Here is a 22,767-nt window from a genome sequence, read left to right as displayed (position 1 = left end):
AGTAACAGTAGATTTGGCTTCTTTCGTCTAGATATCAATATTATAAACTACTCTTGAAGTGCCAATAATTTGGTCCCACCCGAAGTTGGCACTTCTTATTACCTCGTAAAAATTCCTAGTTTCTTTCTAAATCCATGTGGTATACTAAGAACCACTCCAACCGCAGCACTTACTCAACCTGCCTCCAATTGACATTGAAATAGAGTAGACCGCAACAAAATTGGCGGTGCTAGGTGCGTTTTCCACAAGAACCTTATACTGTCCCACTTTATCTGTAAGCGAAAGAGTCAAGATACGCTAAAAAGGGAAGGATGGCACAGAAGCATGCGATCCGCCAGCGGAATTACAAAATGGATCCAAAATGGCTGGCGGATTGAGCGTCGTGGTCCATTGCCCAGAACTAAATGTCAGGCAACCCTTTAAGCGGCCGAAATACAGCGGATTCTTCTCGAACGAAGACCAACGCCGGATTGCAAGCCACTGCATTCCAGCCATAAAGACGTTCCGGGAATCGAAAATGCTGCTGAGGTTGCCAGGGGTGCCATCGCCTTGACCGCCGAACCAGTGCAGGGAAGATGCAAAGGGCTGACAGATAGATCATGGTTAGATGGAATTCTCTAGGAGCATACCGGATCAACAAGACTATGTGTAAGGGAATGAAAGTAAAAAACATGCAAGATAATTGTTGGTCTGACTTATGTCAGTTACAACTTACTGGCATCACATGTGAGCCGAATGGATATTAATGACACATCCAAAAAGTGCAGGAAAGTAGACATAAAAGACACGCCGGTCCTACATATGTAGAACTCTGCTCAGATACCTAGTAACTTTCCAGTTCTAAGGACTGGGTGAAGTATCAGAATTGAATATCAAGTCCCTATTAAACTACGGAAAACGCGTTGACCTATCCTTTACGACCAAGTGAAGCTTATTATTAATAAACCTGGATCTGGCATTACAAAGAACTTGCAGGCCTATGTATGGCGTGACAGCCAGCCAGTGGCTCCTCTTTTGGTATTCCCAAAACCGCGCTGCTATTAAAATTTTCTGTACAATTTCTGCAACCACTGTTCATTAGAATAGTGCACCCCAAATACTTGAGCTCGCTTGATATACAAATTATGTATTTATAGATAAATATTTTCGTGCTATATTTTTGTTTGACCGCATACAAATTAGTCGCACGCCATCATACAAAACATTCATCATTTATCGAAAGCGTTTGTGGTCTGAAATGTCGACAGTGACAGCACGACCGCGTCTATTGCCGCTGGCTAACTGCGGAGCGCGCTCAGCGACTTTACCAACAACAAAAGCAACAGCATTAATGACATCAAAGCGGCGATTTTATAATTTGCCAACGCAATTACAAGCGTCCAACACACAAGCGGAAAGGGATTTAATGTGGGAAATATATGTATATGCGAGTATACTATATACAATATTAAGGTGGTTCTTATATAAGACACACTTTGATTTGATTTAAAAGCACTCTTACAATTATTTACAAATATCTTTGACCCGTACTTTTAAGGTTGGGTCCATCTTCTGACAAATGGAAATTTTCAATGTGAGGAAAGATCTTAAATGACATATAATCTGACATATTTAACGCATCTGAGCTTATAGACTATGACTCACTGGTGTCGCTAAAAAGTTAACGCATTCCGCATTTAGCAGCATCAGTGCTTGCCAATAAGGTTCCTAGATCCTTTATAGCCTCTAGTAATATGTGGGTTGTAACCTGTTGCAATATCTTCTTATCTGACTTCAGGGGAGGTTCTGCGAGGTCTAGAGCACAGCATAAGGTTCGCTTTATCTCCAATAACATCCTTCAACCAAGAGACTGCCTTTCCATAGAGAACACCGATTGTTGGTCGGTATATCTGATATGCTTCCAAGCCTATGTAATACTCTCACAATTTGCGAATGGCGCAGGTTCCCTCTGAGGACTTTCAAAAAGAATTTGAAAATTCCTGCGTCTACGCAGATGCTTGTCGCCGTAGCACTCCACTCCTCGATTTTGGCTACCAAGCGGCGGTTTGGTACAGCAGCTGGTGTTGCCTTTCTTCGTTTTCGTGTAGAGCGCGCACCTGCACTACATTCATAAACATATTTATTGGTGCAATTATTGTTTTATTCGATATTTATTACAGGATCATTCATCCTACTAGGGATGATAAAAAGGATGAACGAAAATGAAAGTAGTTCCATGCTATTCAAGCCAATAGTGTTTTGACCTTTGGAGCTTCACTTGAAAGATTTTGGAGCATCGAACTACTTAAAACTTATTGAATGATTGTAATTTCACTAAAGTCGATTGAGGATTGTAAATTATGTAAAAATATTAAAGATTTTTGTAGGAATGTGTTTTCTGGCCTGAAGATATAGTACTCTAGTGATGTACTTTATGTTCTAGACAGGTTTCAGTGCTATGATTAATATTATTCACAACATTGGCAAATCTTATCCAAATGTGTCTGGAATATAATATAATATACAAGATCCCGTCCCGTAATCCAACCATCGATTTTCTGTTTTTAGCGGATTTTGTTGTGAAGTCCTAAAAAACATCAGTATATAAAATCGGTACCTAAAGCTCTTATGAATATATCGTAGGATCCTTACACTTTGAGTCTATAACACATTTGTTGAGACGGCTACAATTACTTTCGTCCATGCCTTCAAGTTCTCCTAAGATAAGACTACTAAGATGTTACAGCCTCAGTCTTTCAAAGGCTACTCAACAGAGAAAAAAGTGTTTAAATGTCTCTACCTCCTGCATACACTTTTGAAAACTAACGGACGCTCTTAAAACTTTTATCGTAATAGCAAGAATGCCCCTTGGACAGTTTACAGTAAGAATTCCAACGACTGCGGCAAGATGAACTTTGCTAAAGACAAGTAGTTCCACAGATCTACTGCCAAAAGCATCGGTTAGTTGCATCACAGCGCACATGAGGTTCTTTGACTAGAATGCCTTCACACCAATGGAAATCCAACTTGGATCTATTCCGATTTTTTTTTATAGTGTGAGGAAGCATTGAATGCCGGAATGTGGAACTTTATTCCCTTAAACCCAACCTTCTTCAAACGCATATCTCTCCCACTGAACCACCGGGTTAAGTATTACTTTATGGGAAAGAGAAAGACTTTGAGTCTCATTTACCATACGGACTAACTGAGGCCTAAAATAATGTATATGGCTTAGTTTTGTCGTAATTAGAGCTGACGCTTCGCTGACAGCTTTAAATTTACTGACACTTGAGTGCAGTAAAATATTCTGCTGAAAAACTACCGCCAAGTGAAGTCATTCTTGAAAGAGTATTATATAGCTTGTCAAAAAAGTCTTGCGGTATTTCCGCTAGTTCGCGCTGAGAGCGCGTAGTTCTAGTTTTGTTCGTCGCATCGGGTCATGTTATACCTTTTTGGAAAGCTCATTTCACGCGCTAACACGTGTTTGATTGATTGTCGTTTCTTTTAAGTCGTTCGTGAGTTATAGCGTCGCAAACATGGAGCAAAATAAAGAGAAAATACGGCATATTTTACAGTACTACTACGATAAAGGCAAAAGTGCATCACAAGCCGCCAATAAAATTTGTGCAGTTTATGGACCCGACACAGTTTCCATTTCCACAACGATGGTTCCAACGTTTTCGTTGTGGTGTAGAGGTGGGTGAAGATGCGCCACGCTCCGGAAGGCCTGTCGTCGAAAATTGCGATAAAATCGAAAGCGACCATAGTAGCAGCCGTAGCATCGGTCAAGAGCTGGGCATGAGTCATCAAAAAAAAAAATTTATGAACAATTGAAAATTCAATAAAAATGCCGCAAGACTTTTTTGACAACCTATTATATTTTGTTTGCTTTACCCAAGGTACACGCTTGATGTTCTTTCAATTTTAATTTGGAATCAAATTACTTCGGGGAATACTTTTGGACTAGTCCATTAAAATCTACTTGTACTGTGAGATATAAATAACGCTGGTAGAGGCCTGACTAGAAGAAACTAAAGTTGGTTAATGGCCTCTTTGGTTCTTCAGCCCGCAAGCTGTCACGTTGACTACAAAATCTGCTTTACGGAGACTTACGATAGCCTCTCGATCTAGTCAGATGAATCCGGTTTGCCCTAATTCCTGCACATACATTATACACACATATTTTTCCGCGCTGTGTTCGCGGTATGGTTACCACAAATTAATAATTCAAAATTAAATTCACGGGCGTATTCTATGTGTCAAGTGGATTAAAATTCTGTTATTTTCTGAATGGCTGAAGTCACACGCCAAGCCACGCCACGACAGTAAGCGTGCTTGTCACGATAACAACAAATGCAACAACGCGGCGGAATGTTGAGACTGTAAGAGTATCCGCAAAATATTGTCTGTCGTTAAATTAAATAACCAACATTACAAACAAGCAACAGCAAGTGAGCAACCAACTGTGTGTGTGTGTGTGTATGTGTGCGTTGAATTTTGTTTCAGCGTTTTCTTTTTGTTTCTAAGCATTAACTACTTGCGAACAGCACACCAAGAATGCCGAAGACACACTTACGCACCCACTTAAGTGTCTACACACGGACACACACCAGAAGAGACACAGAGGCATTACGGCATAGCAGCGCATACACGTACGCACATTAAATGCCTTAAGTCTAATGAGACTGCTAATTTAGATAAAGAAAAAATTAAATAGGAAATCTGAGGCAAGCTCTAAAAATTCCATTACACTTGACGCCATAATACAAAAACCCACAAGAATGTCTCAATCCGCTAAATGTGGCATGTACGCTACATAGGTGGGCGCTTGTGGGACACTGTGTGCTGTGTGTCACATGACGAAGTCGTTGGCGTTGCTAAAGGATATGCCGAATGAAGATGAAAATGGTTATGGTGATGACAATGACGACGAGAATGAGGAGAAGCCGGGAGTGGAGACAGAGAGCTGGCAATGAAGATGGAGAAGTGATAGTAGCAATGTAGATGACACCTAAATGTGTGACAGGGACGCTAGGGCCATGAGTAAACACACAAGTTATCTGTTCCAAATGCTTATTGCGTAGCAGAGTTGCTTTTTGTGACACGTTCCTCACAATTGAACTCACGAAAACTCCACTTCGTGTGGCACAGCCAACAGCACAGCAAAATTGGCAGCATACGCGACCCCCAAAAATACAATGCTGAGTACACCAAGCATACGTCAGCGGGTTAAAATATTTAGTTTGTTAACCGCAACGCCGACTATGCGGACTAAGTTCACAAGCAGCTGTGGCAGTTGCGGCTGAGAAGCCAGTGAAGGCAGTCGTCGAGCGGCCGCAGGATTTGTACAGCAAACACTCCAAGGTAGACACACACACTCCCAGCCCGTAAAAAAAAATAATAGTAATTGTAGAAAAACGGCAGAGCTCTTTCATTGGTAGAAGCGCCGCTGAGTGTGAGAGAGCTATGTATCGCTCGCACTACTCCACAAATTATATTTACGCTCGCTGTTATCTCTAAAAATTTTACTCTAATGCACTTGACTGCTCTTTCTACTGATTTGCGCTCAACTCTATGTATGTTTCTCTGTGCTCTGAAACCATTATATGCTCATCATTCACTCTCGTAAATGCAATGAATGCGCCCACTTTTCTCTCTGTCCGACTTACTCTTCTCATTCGTAAGCAATTTTCTCAAATTGAAGTTTTCGCTCCACAATTTTTGGAGAGCGCTTAATTCGACTCTCATTTCTCTCCCATAGTAATCAGAATATGTAGCACAATGATTACATTTGTTAACTGCAAATAAATTTACTATATGAAAATAAAAAAATAACTTGCGTAATTACTAGTAAACCTGTAAACAATCGCAATTACTCTCTAAACTTAGACTCTCACTCCTTGCAATAATTACCGTTCTCACAAAACTCGTCTGTTTTACTCAAAAACTTCTTTTTTTTTAACTCTCTCACCTACTCTGCCTATCTTTTAAATTTGGCTCTCTCTCTCCCTCCTTGGCAATTTACTGACATTGGCATCTTTCACCGTTGCTCCTACAACTTTTTTAACAATCATCCGATATTGAAGTTTCTTTTTACGAACACTTTTTTGCTGCTGTCTTTCCAATTCACTCCAAATTCGAGTTTCACTGATGCGACTATTCCAAATATTCCCACAAAGTTAAATTTTTGGCGTCCTCACTTCGCCGTTGCTAATATAGTATATATTTGACTACACAGTGGTCGATTTGGTCAAAAAATAGATCAAAACTTTTTTGTTCAATGTGAGTACAAAGAAAAATAGTTGAAAGCGTCTTTTGATTGCCACATTATATCGCGAATAGGGTATATAATATTAAGTTTGGCACTATGTTTGTAATATCCAGTAGAAAACGTTCCTATGAAATAAATATATGAATGATGAGTTTTTCCAGCTGAGACGATTTAGCCGTTTCCGTTTGTTCATATATATGTAAACATGAAATTATCTAGTTTTTGAGACATCGAGCAGAAAATTTGCACTCGTTCTTTTTTCACAAGGCAGCTGCTCATTTGTCGAAAAGGTTGATATTAAATCCCTACAGTTTGAGAACCATTGGTTCACAAGTCAGAGAGATTCAAAATTTGCATTTGGTAACGGTCACTTTTCGCAGGCGATCTCTGTCTTTGATTGTGACAAGCTGTGTTTTGAAAAACTCGTCATAAATTCTACTAGCTATTCGACGTATTCTATTCCTGGATACCAGCAAAATTCAGCACTATGTCTGGGATTTAGTCTCTATGATATGAGAATCTCATATGGCTTCAATTTTAGTTCAGAAATTCTGCGCTTAAAGTTGCAGTTCCTAGTGCAGTTCTAGTACAGTTCTAGTACAGTTTGATTTCATGAAATTTTTCTTTTGGTATTGAAATCAAGTTATTATAATGACATCATGGTTATAGCGGAGATAACAACAACGGACCAGTCGTTTGTTCTTTTCGCTATTAGGCGCCAAATCGAGATACTAAGTGCAACCAGGTCCTTTTCCACCCTTTCCTACCTACCTTCATAGCTGAAGTGTTGTTTTGTTGTTATTTTAAAACTTTAAAACTCTTGACTTTTAACTCACCACACCTTCGGTGGTCAAGTAGCCAGTATATATTTATAATAATATAATATTGCAGTCGTTTCAGCGGTCGTATCAGCGGTATACTTACACACATACATAGATATGTATATGGTAATATTATGGTCATCGTATTTAGCTCTAATGAAATGCAAAAGTGACGTTAGTTGTCCTAGCCTTAAACGCCTGAATTCAGTACACGAAAAATCGCCACGCGAAAACTTATATTAACTGACTGACCACACAAAAATTCACTACATAAAAACTCACCACACCTTAACCCACCTATTTCAAAACTCACCACATCAAAATTCACCATACTTAAACTCACCTCGCCAAAAATTTCTCATACTTTATTTTCCACATATAATTTAGCATTTATTTTGTTTGCCATTTTGCAAGTATTCGCCGACATAATAAAAATGTTACCATCGTTATATTTCTATTTAATATTAAAATGAAATAATTTCTAAACACGTTTTGTTTTTAGTTTTTTTTTTCTTCTCTTGCGTGACAGCTGATTTTTCTTAAACTCATTATAAAGTTAATTTAAGAATTAATTTTTTTTTTTTTTTTTTGTGTTATCAGATTTTAATTTTTTCCATAGGTTTTAATCAGTAAGATGTTTCATATCAGCGTACGCTATGTTCCTTACCAAGTCGGTCGGGCCCTATTGACCGCTTAAGTTTAGTTATAAAGTTTTAATTTGTTTTGATATAATTATAGTCGATTTTGTTATGCAAATAGGCAAGAAAATTCAATATATACACCATCAATTCAAAGCTTTTCAAAATCGACTTTGGCTCTTTAACATGCCTCACCATCAAAATCAACGCCAAAAATATAGTTTTAAAATTTCATTTTAAAGTCTTCGTAATTTGAATAAACTCCACTCAACTGAACTTGATTGCGCTAAGTCCACCAAGCACACATATACATATGTATGTACATAAGTGCCACATATAGACTTAGGTAACTGCAAGAGTCATTAATGAAAAAAAAAAAAAAAGAAATGGCAATCACAGTGGCATATAGACTTAAGTATATAATCGTATGCAAATTGTATTTTCCATAAAAAACAAATTAACTTCCACCAATCATTAACCGAACAGGCAAGTTATTACCACATTGCATACTCCCAGGCGCAATGATTTTACGCATATGAACACCATCACATACATATTGGTGAGTGAGTGTGCATGTGTGTGGCAATAATTATTTGAGTTCTTATGCTGGTGTGGCAGCGCAACTTCCTTTCATGTCACACACTAATGCGCGAAAGGCAACACTTCATGAGTGTGTGTGTGTGAATATATTTAGTTATGTGTGCGTACATGGCCGTTGGCTTTGAGGCCAGACACATGTGACACAAGGGCGACAACGGTCATAACTTCAGTTCACACTGCCATGTACATTGCCGAAACGAATATATACGAATGCACACACACATATGTATGTATATACGATGACATATACATTCACAGTTACAAATACATATATATATATATATATTCACACACATACACTCATTGCAACTTAGTTACCGAGTATTGTTGTTTCTGTAACTGTGCACAGCCGTCAGTATCATAGTCACCGCCATAGTCACAGTTACCAGAGCAACCAGACCAACCATCGCCAGTCTAGCCGTGACTGCGGCCCGGCCTGCTTATCTTGCTACCTGCACTTGAGTGCTGATGCCGCCACATGCCGCCGCTACCCCAGCTAGCAAGTGCTGCTGCTGCTGTCTAACAGCTATGTGGGCTTGTTGGCGGTTAGCCACCTCGTCGTATACGTAACATACGAGCAACGCATGCTTTTCGCAATATTTCTTTGCTTCCTGCTTGACTGCATGCCTGCCTGCCAGCCTGCATGACTGCTGCCTGCTTGACAAAATATTATTTTCTTCTGTGTGCCATTTTTTTCTCGATTCCTTCTCATTTTACCGTTATTTGTACGCTCTTTGCCACACACTTGCCTTGAGCCTTGCCTTCTGCGTAATATAGTTTTGTATGTGTGCGTATGTGAGTGTGTGCTATTGTTTCGTTTTTCGGCTATTTATTTTTCTTCGACTGGGGTTTTTCTTACGTTCGCTGCATTGTCACACACATGCACACTTTACCTACCTTACCGTTATCACAGTGCCACATGTGTTTCATTGTTCGGCTGTTTGTGTATATGAGTACAACTCGCCCGTGTGTGTGTGTGTGTGTGTGTGTGTGTGTGTGCATATTGATGACATTATTTTGTCCTGCTGCTACATTGACTATTTTGATAATTCTCCACTCGTTGTTGTCATTTCTTCTGCTTTCTGCACTCCGTCTGCCAACATTTCAAACGCAAAAAAGGTTCGGAAGTTTCCATTTAAGAAACTTGCTGGTTATGTAGTTTGCTTCCGAAGTTTTTAATAGAGCGCAACTTTGACGGCTTGTCAAGTTTGGTTGACGTGTCAATGTTACAACTTGTTTTATAGTTTAAAAATAATATTTAAATTTGTTGCTTAGAAAATAGGAAAGGTTGTTCAAATAAAGTTGTGTTGTTATATTGTGCAAGTGAATTTGGTAATATCGCTTTCAACCAGAAATGTGTATTAGTAAAAGAGGCTAAACTTTGCAGTTTTAAAGTATCTTCTAAGGCACTTAGTAATTTTTACTACTGCAATTACTAATAGTGCCGCAAAAACCTATTTTCTTGTCATCCCTAAAAACATCTTATTCCGGAAAAGTTCCTCTAATAAAATCTAAAAGTAACGTTAACTGTCCCAGACTGTACCACTTGAATTCAGTCCACGAAAACTTACCACATGTAGCTTACCACATAAAAATTTGCCACATAAAAACTCACCACACCTATACTCACCACACCAAAAACTCACCATACTTGAACTCACCTCACGTAAAAATCTCATTTTTTATTTTCCACATATTACTTAACATATACATATTTTGTTCGTCATTTTGCAAGTGTTCGCCCTTAAACCAATATAATAAAAATGTGACCGTCATATTTCGTTATATATTTCGTCATATTTCTATTCAATAGTTTAATGATCGCACTTAACTCAAAAGCACTAATGATTATTTTGACATGATATTTGCCACAGCTGTTACTGACAGTCATACTAATTAATCAAAAGAATATTTAAACGAATTGGTTTTCATACGAAATTTAAATTAAAATTCTTACTATTTTTTGCCCCAAAATTTCTGTGTATGTGTATCTGAAATGTCAAACTTTACGACAGAGTTGTGAGTTGTCAAATTGGAACAGTAAAGTTGCCAAAGCCCGAAATTTAAAGGGTAGCCTACGTATTTTAAAAAGTGAAACAAGAAATCGTGGTCTAGAGGAAATGTTAAAAGTAAGATCAGAGCAAGATGTATATTTTGTAAACTGTTGACGCCGCCCCCACCTAATTTCTTTTGCCACGTCTGTATCGGCAGAACAATCTATTATTCGAAGTTTGTCGAAGTTTTAATTCGAACAACCAACCAAACATTAATTGGAAAAAAGTTGCACTCTCGCTTCTTTTGCGACAGCTCAACCGATCCAGACGTGGTAAGTGTGTTTCCAAAATATTTTATTAAAACTATATTTATTAAAAGAAAACTTTGGTTTCTTTTATTTAAATTTCATTTGCGCCGTTTGTTTGCCCACGGCCAAGCACAACTACGAAAGGAGACACACCGTGCTTCATCACCCGAGTTATCATACACAGATACCTTAAGGGGGGAGCCTGCACTAGAAGCTTAAAAATTCGATTTTTTTTTTTTTTTTTTTGCTTAACTCTCTTTAAAAAAATATCTGAGAATATGTCCCCAACGTTTTCGATGAGAATTTAAAATATTTTCGAAGCTAGCAGGGAAATAGTGACCAAGTGTCTAGCAGATATATTAGCGCTTCGGCGAAAAGAGAAAACTTTGACGCGCGATTTCTCGGTTATTCATTTTAACGATTTTCCTTAATTGGCGGCCAGGGTAGAAAAAAAAACTAAACGTCGTATGGAATTGGCGCAATGTCTATTGGCATTAAATTATTTTCTATTTAAACTAAAAAGGAAAAATAAGAAAAGTCAAATTTGAACATACTGAACCTGAAATAAGCTAGCAGGTGACCGAAGAAAGTTGGAAATCGTGAAGCTCTCATCGTGGTTGTTGCACTGCCACACGTGATCTGAGAATATCGTCGGACCACGCATCAGCTATTTCAGATATTAATAATTAAAAATAAATAATATTTTTCTTCGGATCGATCTCCTTTATACATTGCCTGTCGATACAACGACTTAATCTTCTTTCCTCACCGATCGCTTTTCTCCGATTTCCTTCCTCCTTTCTTGGGAGATTTTTTTTCAATCAGAGATTGTGTTTTTTTGTGCTTGAGTTTTTAAGTTTAGCTGTTAAATTTATTTTTAATACTTTAACTTAAAATCTTTGTAATGCAATTAAGAAAGAATATGTTTATGTTCATGCTTTTCTGCAAGAAAAATAGTTTAACAAGCCAGCGAACCATGACTTCGGTGTCACAATCACAAAAACTCCGTCTTTCCGAATTTCTGTACCATCAACTCCAAATTCAAATCGTCCTCAGACCAAAACTGCAACTCATAGTAATCAACTTGTGATACGAATAACACGTCGCTGCAGCTCTCTTGAGACGAGAGCATGCAACACTCGCCACAGTTACGAGCGCAACTAATTTCCAGCAATAACTTGTCAGCAAAGCATGTGGCCTCTCCACTGTTGTGCATTGGTTAAATAAATCAACAAATAAATAAATGTTTCTCCACTCACTCGTATGTACTTACTTAGTCTGCTTTGTTCCATGTGGCATGCTGCATGTTGCCACGCGTATAATTGTTGTTGCGCAGCACATATTGCCGGCAACCGCAGCAGTGTTTGATTGTGATGTTGCAGCGACTGTAATTTGCACAAAAAAAAAAAAAATATATATATATATATTGTTGTTGTTGGTTTTTGAATTGTTGTTGTTTGTGTAACTTTTTATTTTGTTGTTGTAATGTTAACTGCTGCACGCTTGCAGCAGGAAAAAAGTATTGTTGTTGGCTTTGTTTTAATTGTTGTTGCTGTTTTTGGTTTTGTTGTTGCAATTTTAACTGCTCCACGCTTACAACAGACTCGTGTGCCGTTAGTGCTGCGAATTCTATTGGACTTGTTGTTGTTGTTGTTGTAGTCGTTGCGGTTGCACTTGCCACAACCATTGCTGGCACTATGGCGCAGCAGCGCAGTGGCGCCACAATTCATTTTATTGCCTCTGCTGCCTCGGCGGTTGCCTCGTCTTCAGCTGCTTCTTATTTTCTGAACGTATATTTCTTTATATTTGCTGGTTTTGCTTTTTCTTGTGCGCTTTTTGTTATTGTTTGGTTGCTGCTCTGCACCGCAGCAGCTGTTGCTGTTGTTGTTGCTCCAATTTTCCAAGCTTGTTTTCATTATTTTTGTTGTTTGTTTTCTACCTTCAGCATTTTCATTTCATCCAACACACGCACACGCATACATACATACACACACACACACAATCAAGCGCTGTTGGCGGCAAACAATTGCTTGTGCGCCTGCAAGTATGTTTAGTGTATTTATATTTGTAATTTGCTTGCTTTTTTTGTTGCCAATACAATTTCATTTCATTTTCGTTTACGTTTTTATTTGTATTTAACAATTTGCTGTTGTTTTTGTAGCACTTTTTTGCCGTTTTGTTCTGTCGGTTTTGCCTCAGCTGCCTTCATGCGCTCGATAGCTGGCAGCTTGTTTACTCTTATTGTTGTTGCCATCTTAAGATTACTTTGGACGGTTGCTGTTGTTGGCTGTAGGTTTTTGCCTGGTTGTGTGGATATGCGTATATATGCATGTATGTGTGCATTATCATTTTGCAGAGGTTATGGCTTTTTCTTCTTTTTTTGTTTGTTTTTTTTTTTTTTTTTTTTTTTTTTTTTTTTTTTTTTTTTTTTTTTTTTTTTTTTTTTTTTTTTTTTTTTTTGTGTTTTATTCTCGCATATATTGTTATTTTGTACGCTCGTGCATTGTTATTGTTGTTGCAGGCAACTCGACTTGCCGTCTCAATGGTATTAGGTCTAATATTTGTACACTTTATTGCTTGGGGATTCCGCAGGCCAAGTGGGGGTTGCGGTGCATTGCGTTACAAGCGAGTTGAAATACATTTTCCTCCTCTCACACACACACACACACACACACACACATACACACTCACTTACGCCGATAACAATTCACCTGCATTTACAAACTCACGCACACACACACACATACTGAGCTCTCGTTCCGCTTCGTTTTGTGTGCGACTGCGTCACAATGTCTGAGGATTTCTTTGCCTTAGCGCATATTTTTGCTTTCTTCCGCCATCGCTCTCTCCCCCACAACCATTTCAACCCCCTGCTGTGCGATGACTCGCCGTATTCGCAGGAATTTTTCTGATTTCAAGTGAACCGCACCCTTCCCGACACACTCAAATCACTCTTTTGTTGCGCGTATCGTAAACGGCTGCTGGAAGATAGCGGCGAGCAGACTTAGATGGCGTCACGGTCGAGGGCTTGTGCGCGTCGAAGGCTTTTGCCTCGCTGCTCGCTTGTGGGCTCGTTGCATATTTACGGCGCTTCCGTTGAGCTGGCGCGCAGAGCTTAAGATTTAGATTTCGAGTTTGAATTGATTACGATATCAATTATGTTTGCTTTGTAGGTGTGCATGATTGCGTGCTTTTCGGCGCGCACGCACACACATTCGCATATGCACGGCTATCAGTTATCAATGGCTGCTGGCAAGCGAACGCGCGTGTGTTTGTGTGTAAATGTGGGGGAATGTGGGGGAATGTATTCACTATTGGAACTCGTTTAAGGCAGGCGTATATGTATGCRTGCAAGGGTGCACGTATATGTGTGTGTGTGTGTGTGTATGAGCACTCTTTCTATCCACTGTGGTGACGGCGGTTGCGGGAGCTTGTATGCTCTGTTGCCTCAGCGTTGCGGTCGATTGATTATACGCACAGATTTATTTATGTTCACATATAAACTGTGATATCTATATAAACGTGTGTGTCTGTGTTCCCACAGTGACTTGGAAATATGTGCGCGCAAAATAATTGACCGCAATGAATTTTAGTTTCATAAATAATCACATGACGAGTGTAATTTCAGGAAAGTGCTGGTTGGCAAGCGGAAATTGTTGCTAACATACGGGAAACGCCAATGAAGGACGTACTAAGTATATTCGCATTTCGAAATATACCGTTACAGCGATTTTAAGTTTTCATTTAAACAGCAGGTACCTTAATATTAATGGACTCTCAAAGGTCTAACTGATATAATAGGTTGTCAAAAAAGTATTGCGGTATTTTTATTGAATTTTCAATTGTTCCTGAAATTCATTTATTTATTTCTTTTTTTTTTTTTTTTTTTTTTTTTTTTTTTTTTTTTTTTTTTTTTTTTTTTTTTTTTTTTTTTTTTTTTTTTTTTTTTTTTTTTNTGCCCAGCTCTTGATCGATGCTACGGCTGCTACTATGCCGATCTCTTTCGACCAATTCAGCGATTTTATCGCAATTTTCGACGACAGGCCTTCCGGAGTGTGGCGCATCTTCGACCACCTGTACACCAGAACGAAAACGTTGAAACCATCGTTCTGCGGGGTGGAAGTGGAAACTGTATCGGGTCTATAAACTGCACAAGTTTTATTGGCGGCTTGAGATACATTTTTGCCTTTATCGTAGTAGTACTGTAAAATATGCCGTATTTCGTCTTTATTTTGCTCCATCTTTGCAACGCTATAACTCACGAACCATTTAAAAGAAACGACAGTCAATCAAACACGTGTTAGCGTGTGAAATGAGCTTTCCGAAAAGGTATAGCATGACCCGATGCGACGAATAAAACTAGAACTAGGCGCTCTCAGCGCCAACTAGCGAAAATACCGCAAGACTTTTTTGAATATAATCGAAAAGCGCGGAAACTTCTTAGATGACATTAAGGCGCAATAATTTCAAATTATACCGTTATATATGTTTTACGTTTTGCGTATATTTGAGAATTTTGATAAATTTATCAGCTAAAATATTTGTATTTGTATTTTTCTTGCCGATTTCTCTTTGCCTGAGGCTTGTAGAACCCATGCACCGATTTCCGGGATACAGTTAGCACTAAAAAAGATTTTTGGTAAAGTTGTTTATTCACGATATTTCCTCTCGAGAGTGCTCACTAATTATAGAGACCCTCCAACCCTATTCGATTGTAGTACGATTTGTGCTTTGCTATCAAAAAATGCCTCAGTTTCAGCGATCACTTCTTCGATGAAAATTTTCTTCCAGCGAGCTTAATTTTGAGATCTGAGTACTGAAGATGGTCGCTGAGGGCCAGATCTGAAGAAGCGATGGATGCGAAAGCCAATTCGAAGCTCAATAAATAGATTTCCATCGTTTTCAGTGACTTGTGACACTTTCTCTTTAAAGTCGTTAATAAAAATTATTTCATGTGCATCCTAAAATACTGTTGATTGAAGTTCGTAGTGAAATGATGGAGCCATGTTTCATCCGTTTTCAAATATTGATTCAAACTCTCGGATTTATTCCGCTTGAACATCTCTAAACACTACCTACTCCGAAACATCAACTAATCGTTGATTTTGGTCAAAAGTGAGCTCGCGAGCCACCCACTTTGCCCAGAGCCTTTTCATACCCAAATATTCCTCAATGATATGATGTAAGCCATCAGCTGATATCTTTAGAGTTCTTGCTATCTCGAACCACTTTAATTTATGGTTATAGAAAGTTATTTTGTGGACTTTTCGATGTTTTTCGTCTTTTGGACATCCACTGCGTTCACCGTTTTCGGAGCTCATGTCACCACTTCTAAACTTAGCATACCAATCTCTGATGTTTGGTTTTTCTGGGGAAGTATCCGGAAACCAATCATGAAACCAAGCTCTTGCCGTAAAATTTTTACACGCGCCTTTTGAAGGTTAAAAATCATATCATAATTAATTTTAGTGCCGCCATCTATAGTATGTATCAGGCCGCTGGCTTTTAAATTGTCTTGTTAGTCATAAGAAACAGGAGCACAGTTAATATCAGTGTAAAAGAAATGAAACAAGCAATTTCGCCTTGTGTTTCTACTGTTCCCGGTGTTCAACAATTTGTTGGTGTTAGAGCAACCAACGAAAATTTCAATGAAACAAAGCGCTTTGAGCCTATGAAAAATTTGTTGAGACCACTAATGTCAGTCATTTGTATTTAACAATTGTACTAAATAATTTCTCTATCTTATTGCAAACAATAATAATAATTTTGCCTACATTTTGGCGCATAATTAAAAATTATGAACTTTTGGAACAAACTGTTAGTACAATTTCCCTTACGATGGAATTGTGTAATTTCGTATATTACAAACTCTAAGCTTACAATAATAATGAAATTGAATTGACAGTTTGTGCCATAAGTTCATAGTTTTCAATTATGCGCCAAAATGTAGGCAACCTTATTTTTTCCCCAATAAATATCCTCAGGGAAACAACTTTAGTTAAAAAATTTATTTTATTTCTAACATAAATATATCTCTTTCTTCAACTTTTTTTCAGGTCCAATCAACAAAGTATAAAGAAACAAAACGTGGAACTCTCAATATAAGTGGTGAGTAAAAAAACATCTTTCATCATGAAATGTTGCTTAAAGTTTAAAACTTACTGTTTCTTTAGGAGCTATTAAAACTATTTTCCTATGATATGGATATATTGAAAATCCCACGAAAAAGCGGTTTATATATGGACTCGTTGCTTACCTTATACCCTTATCGCCTCCATAACTCATTCATTCCTTAGAATGTGGGAAAGTTTGAGAATAGATAGGCTAAAATAAATACTTTAAACGCCTTGATGTTTAGGGAAAATTCCGGACAATTTAACTTGAAGTAATGCATATTGATACACAGCTATATAACACAAACTAATTTTTTACGATTTCGAATGTTCATTAATTTCGAATGTCTGACTAAATATCAACTTATTGAAACGTCTGTCCAGTGTCTTCAGTATAATTTCGCTGAAAAATATTTCAATAAAATTTGCACCTAAAATAGATGGTTGTTGGTACAGTGAGTAGGTTGATACTGAATTCGGATGGAAGCTGGGCATCGTTCGCAAAAAACTGCAGCTTTTGCAGAAATTCTAAGCTGAAGCGTGAAAAATATGCGCACTATTATACATTAAAGGTGTATTTGGTTCCATTTTCTAATATTTCTGCACTGGTTTACTAAAACTTCAATAAATTTCCTGAAACAAAATAATTCAGATATGTGGTAACTCTTTTTGGAAACAATCGGAAATTAACTTAAATTTTGCATTACTAAAAAATTACACAAACAGTCATTTAGAAAAGAAGTAATCCCAAGTTTATTGTATTATCCCTTGTTAACAGCATGTAAATGTATATACTATAGGTATTTTAAAAGGTTGTCGAATTCCGGCGTCCCTCCACTTAGCGAACTTTCTACCAAATAATAAAATCTCGCTTTTCCACAATTTTGCAACTTTTGCTGATGCGATTTGACTTTCCGTTCCCTCTCTTAATATGGGTAGCATGCCGGCGGCGCATTTTCTGGCAACACTGTTGCGAATACATTTATTCATATATATAGCTTACAATATATATACATATGTATATTTGTGTGAGTGTGTGTGTGTCATTGCCCCTTTTGTCTGTCTATTCCAACTGGAGTATGTATTGCCTTTGTTTTGCTTGGTGGCCACATCCTTTGCTGGAGGATATTTTAAATGCGATAACTTTACACCGAACGCAACAACAACAGCAACAATGGTGAATATGGGCACCAGCAAATTACCGTACGATCTGCGTCACCTTTTGCACTTCGTTGCCTCTTCGGTGAGCAACCTAAAATTGTTGTTGTTACTGCTTTATTGGTTGTTGCTGTTGTTTATGTTCGCATCATGACAGCAAACTTCTAAATTCCACTTCACTTTGTTTGGGCGAGTGCTGGCAAATTTATGTGTATGTGTACTTTTATGAATGTACACTTATCTTTCGGCCCCTAAAGGTATGCTATGCTATTGTAACTGGTATTCATATATGTACAACGTATGTGGGTATGTGCATGGAATACACCTTTGTAATAAACATCAATATTATCAGCGCGGCAATATCACCGCTCGGTCATCTCTCCACTGTTTGCGTGTGTGTGTGTGTGTGCTCATTCGGTCATAATTTTCGACCGCACCGCGTCCTTAATCAGTCACTCAATGTATGGCCTTTTCACACAATGCAATTTATTCGGATTTCGTTTATTACAATGACTTAGAACGGTTTGGAATGCAGCGGTAATGGTTGAATTCCAACATCATGTTGGTGTCAGAGGAATGTCCGACTGCTCGCAGGTCCGAATGTCCGAACACTTGCACATGTGTGTGTGTTTGAATTCCTGAAATGTTGATACAGATATCAGTTTGAATGCCACATAACACAAGTATAGAACACAATGCATATATTATATATTATATATATAGGGTATTTTAAGTGCATTCTGTACGCTGCTGCTGAAATACGCAGCAGCCATTCATCTAATCACATACGTTTGCCCAGATATATATATATATATTTTTTTTTTATAATATTTGTATACTCTCGCAGCAAAGTTGCTAAAGAGAGTATTATAGTTTTGTTCACATAACGGTTGTTTGTAAGTCCTAAAACTAAAAGAGTTAGATATAGGGTTATATATACCAAAGTGATCAGGGTGACGAGTAGAGTTGAAATCCTTGACTTGAGTAAAAATTGAGATATCATGATGAAACTTGGTACACGTACTTCTTGGCTCCATAAGAAGGTTAAGTTCGATGGACAAAATCGGACAACTGTCACGCCCACAAAATGGCGGAAACCGAAAACCTATAAAGTGTCATAACTAAGCCATAAATAAAGATATTCAAATGAAATTTTGCACAAAGGATCGCATTAGGGATGGGCATATTTGCACGTAATTTTTTTGGAAAAGTGGACGTGGCCCCGGCCCCTACTAACTTTTTTGTACATATCTCGAAAACTACTATAGCTATGTCAACCAAACTGTATAGAGTYGTTTCTTTTAGGCATTTCCATATACAGTTCAAMAATGGAAGAAATCGGATAATAACCACGCCCACCTCCCRTACAAAGGTTATGTTGAAAATCACTAAAAGTGCGTTAACCGACTAACAAAAAACGTCAGAAACACTAAATTTTACGGAAGAAATGTCAGAAGGAAGTTGCATCCAGGTTTTTTTTTTAAATTGAAAACGGGCGTGGCGTCGCCCACTTATGGACTAAAAACCATATCTCAGGAAGTACTCAACCAATTTCAATGAAATTCGTTATATAATAGTTTCTTAACACCGTGATGACATGTACGAAATATGGGTTAAATCGGTGCACAACTACGCCTTCTTCCAATATAACGCTATTTTGAATTCCATCTGATGCCTTCTCTGTATAATACTCGTATATCCATTAGGAACCAATGATGATAGCGGAATAAAACTTTACACAAATACGGTATTTGATGCGAGAGTATAAAATGTTCGGTGACACCCGAACTTCCTTGTTGTTTTATAATATTTTTTAATATTAAGTTATTCAAGTATTTTAAAAGATGCCTGATATAATCGAGAAGCCTCGTATTTTGTCAAAAAAAGCAAATCTATCTTATATCAGGAATCTTTTAAAATACTTGAAAAATATTTAAAAAAAATAAAAAATATTGTAAGAGATATATATTTCGCAGTGAAAAAGCTTAAGACGGTTCGTAATGCTATCGTAACGCACTCATGGAGTACAAAAACTTTTAATAATATTTAGGTGACATGTACCTCATTATGAACTCTGTTTAACTATAAATGTATAATATATAAAAATACGCTGAGGGTAAGTTGGTAGCTAACACTTTAAGTCGGTACAAAGTGGTATCGAATAACCCACTTTAATCTTCAGTGCATCTGAACTGCCAAAATATGACAAGAGTAAGAGAGAAAGTTTATAATCTTGTATAGTATAATATTAAAGGCAAGGTCTGGGCCAACCCTTACTTTTACTAATGTGGGCAGAAACTAATAAGACCTTTTACTATAATTATTTTACATTTACATAAAGTGAATTCGGCGACTGAAGTAACGTAAAGTGAACGTGACGTGTAAACTATTGTCCAGCAGTTGAAGCAAAAATATGCATATTTTCATAATTCCTCAAACGGAAGAGGTAACGTCAACTAAATTCTTCGAGCCAGTATAGCTACACCAACTTAATCATTAGTTCTTTTTATTTTTATGTAGTTGGTAACAACTGAAAATATAAAGCCTCTGGAGAACAATTTTTGTGTTTGAGAGAATATACTACTTGTACGAGGATAACTGCAAAGTTCTATTAGAAAACCACGAGAATATATATAAAGCAACTATATTTACGGATAGCCAGGTGCCGCTTCTGGCCTTGTCTTCACCCATGACAAATTCCAGTATAGTTCACAACTGCAAGAAAGCACTAAGCTCAATAAAAGACAAGCTCCAACAAGACTTGGTCTGGGTTCCCGGTCACGCGAACATTTTCGGTAACGAAAAAGCAGACGAGTTGCCAAAGGCAGGAGCTTTCCTCAAGGAATCCGAGGCGAAGCTAATACCAAGCCCGCTAGGATCGATCTAAGGAGAGATCAATAGACAATTTCAACAAATTGCAAATAACTGATGGAAAAACATTACAAAATGCATCATAACTAAACAATTGTGGCCAACATATGATGGAAAAGAACCAACGACTTATTAAATAGGTCGAGGAGAAGTATCCACAGAGTAATAGCTACCACAACAGAGCACTGACCATTTTCGGATATGCGTCCAAAATGGGTATGCCCTAGAACGACATCTGCCAAGGTTGTGGAATAGCAGGGAACAAGGAAACTATTCTCTACTTTCTTTGTGAATGCCCAGCTCTAGCACAGATCCGACACAGAACACTTGGAATCCATCAAGCAGCAAACCTTGAATGGATTTCCACCAAAAACCATATCAAACATAAGTTGTTTCATCGAAACCTGAAAATGGTTTGAGAGAGAAGGTGAAACGTGATAGCAGATACAGGAGGTTTTACGGATAGTGCATCAAAATGGCACATCAAGTGCCAATTGAGCCCGATAGATAACAGGGCTGCACACCTAAATACCTGTACGAGCTTTTTTATATTGATACTAATGTTCCATTTGGAGCAGTTACATCTGCGGTTTTCTGGAAGCAATATTTGGGTTTTCACTTGATGCTAGCAGTGTAGTATCATAAATAAAGTTTGCCGTCATTGCGGAGTCAAAGTTGACCATTAGAAGGTTTGCTGTGTAAAGAATGTAGAGCACAGGGGCGAGTACACTGCCTTGGGGCACGCCTGCACAAACAGGTCTCAAATCCGACTCAGCATCATGACATCTAATGTAGCACATTCGATTGTGCAAATAAACACTTAAAAGTAAATAAAAAGGCATTTGTAGTTTTTCCTTTAAAACTTTTTGATTTTGTCAAATGCTTGGCGCGCCATCAAGAAGCACAGTACAGCAATATTTATTATTTTCCATAACATCAGTTATAAAGTGTTGTACCCTATTACATTGGCAAATTGTGTTTATTGTTCTGCCTAGTCGCATTCCAAAGATTGTTTACTAGATCTCCTTTTTTGGCAGCAACCCGAAATGCCTGTGGAAACTTGTAGCGCAATTTACAAGGAATATGCTTCAGCATCTTGATTGTGGGACGATTGATAAGTGTTTTGTCATTAGGAGTTCTACTGTCTTGTCATGCATGCCAAAGACGTGTCTGCTCTCTGAGTTTCGTATTATATCATTGAACCAGAGATGTCTGTCTTATTAGACCTCCACCAAACAGGTTCAAATAACCCTATCGGATTAAATTCCAATATTGACAAAGTTACCTTTCACCCTTACCTATGTGGTTTATGCTTCTGCTGAAGATCTTGTGGTCGTCATTTTCTTCTAGCAATTTGCGATAATTTTCCATGTTTTACCAATTTGCCAAGTACTCTGCTGGGTTTATTCATCATCGTAATACTGTTATTTTGAGCAAAACTCAATCATGAATTAAAATATTTCGAAATATCACTGTTAAGAACGTTTGGAATTTTGTTAGATGTGATGTGTCAATCAACTACTGAACCAACTTACTGGCCATTGAAAGTATCGAATTAAATTTTGAGCATCTTATATCGAAAGGTATTTTATTTATTTATTATTTATAAATGTGAAAAAAAATAATACAATTATTTTATTTACACAAAAAAAAGGAGCACTGGCTGCCAGGACCTTCGGCTCGATATCTAAAGGTAAAAAATGCGGAAACATTAAAAAAATGTACACTTTCATATTAGACATGCCGTTTAAATTTTAGGTGCCCTCAGAGATACTAGCCGAGTCCTTAGAATTTCCAAAATTTATCGATACTATAAAAATTGGAAAATCATTATCCTCATGGCTCAAGCAAGCAATGGTCTCAGCTAAGCTACAATAATCTCTTTTTAGCCACAAGCAAATTTTCCTCACATGTCTCATCTAATGAGCAGCCCTTGTGTATATGAAAGTGATATTACCTTGTCAAAAAAGTCTTGCGGTACTTCCGCTAGTTGGCGCTGAGAGCGCGTAGTTCT

At 37.7% G+C, this 22,767-nt stretch overlaps 1 long non-coding RNA gene across 1 annotated transcript in view; it reads left to right on the top strand.

The window, feature by feature from the left end:
- LOC108976495 overlaps nt 1–22,767 on the top strand; it is a 147,068-nt gene that overhangs the window by 46,030 nt on the left and 78,271 nt on the right. Inside the window, exon 2 of the long non-coding RNA XR_001993954.1 lies at nt 16,668–16,719. This is a non-coding gene — a long non-coding RNA (uncharacterized LOC108976495). The remainder of the gene's footprint in view (nt 1–16,667; nt 16,720–22,767) is intronic.

The sequence above is a fragment of the Bactrocera latifrons genome, unplaced genomic scaffold, assembly GCF_001853355.1.
Source record: "Bactrocera latifrons isolate USDA-ARS-PBARC rearing strain unplaced genomic scaffold, ASM185335v1 scaffold_77, whole genome shotgun sequence".
In the NCBI taxonomy this organism is placed as follows: Eukaryota; Metazoa; Arthropoda; class Insecta; order Diptera; family Tephritidae; genus Bactrocera; species Bactrocera latifrons.
The sequence above is the reverse complement of the archived record's forward strand: the minus strand, read 5'-3'. Positions and strand labels throughout refer to the sequence as shown.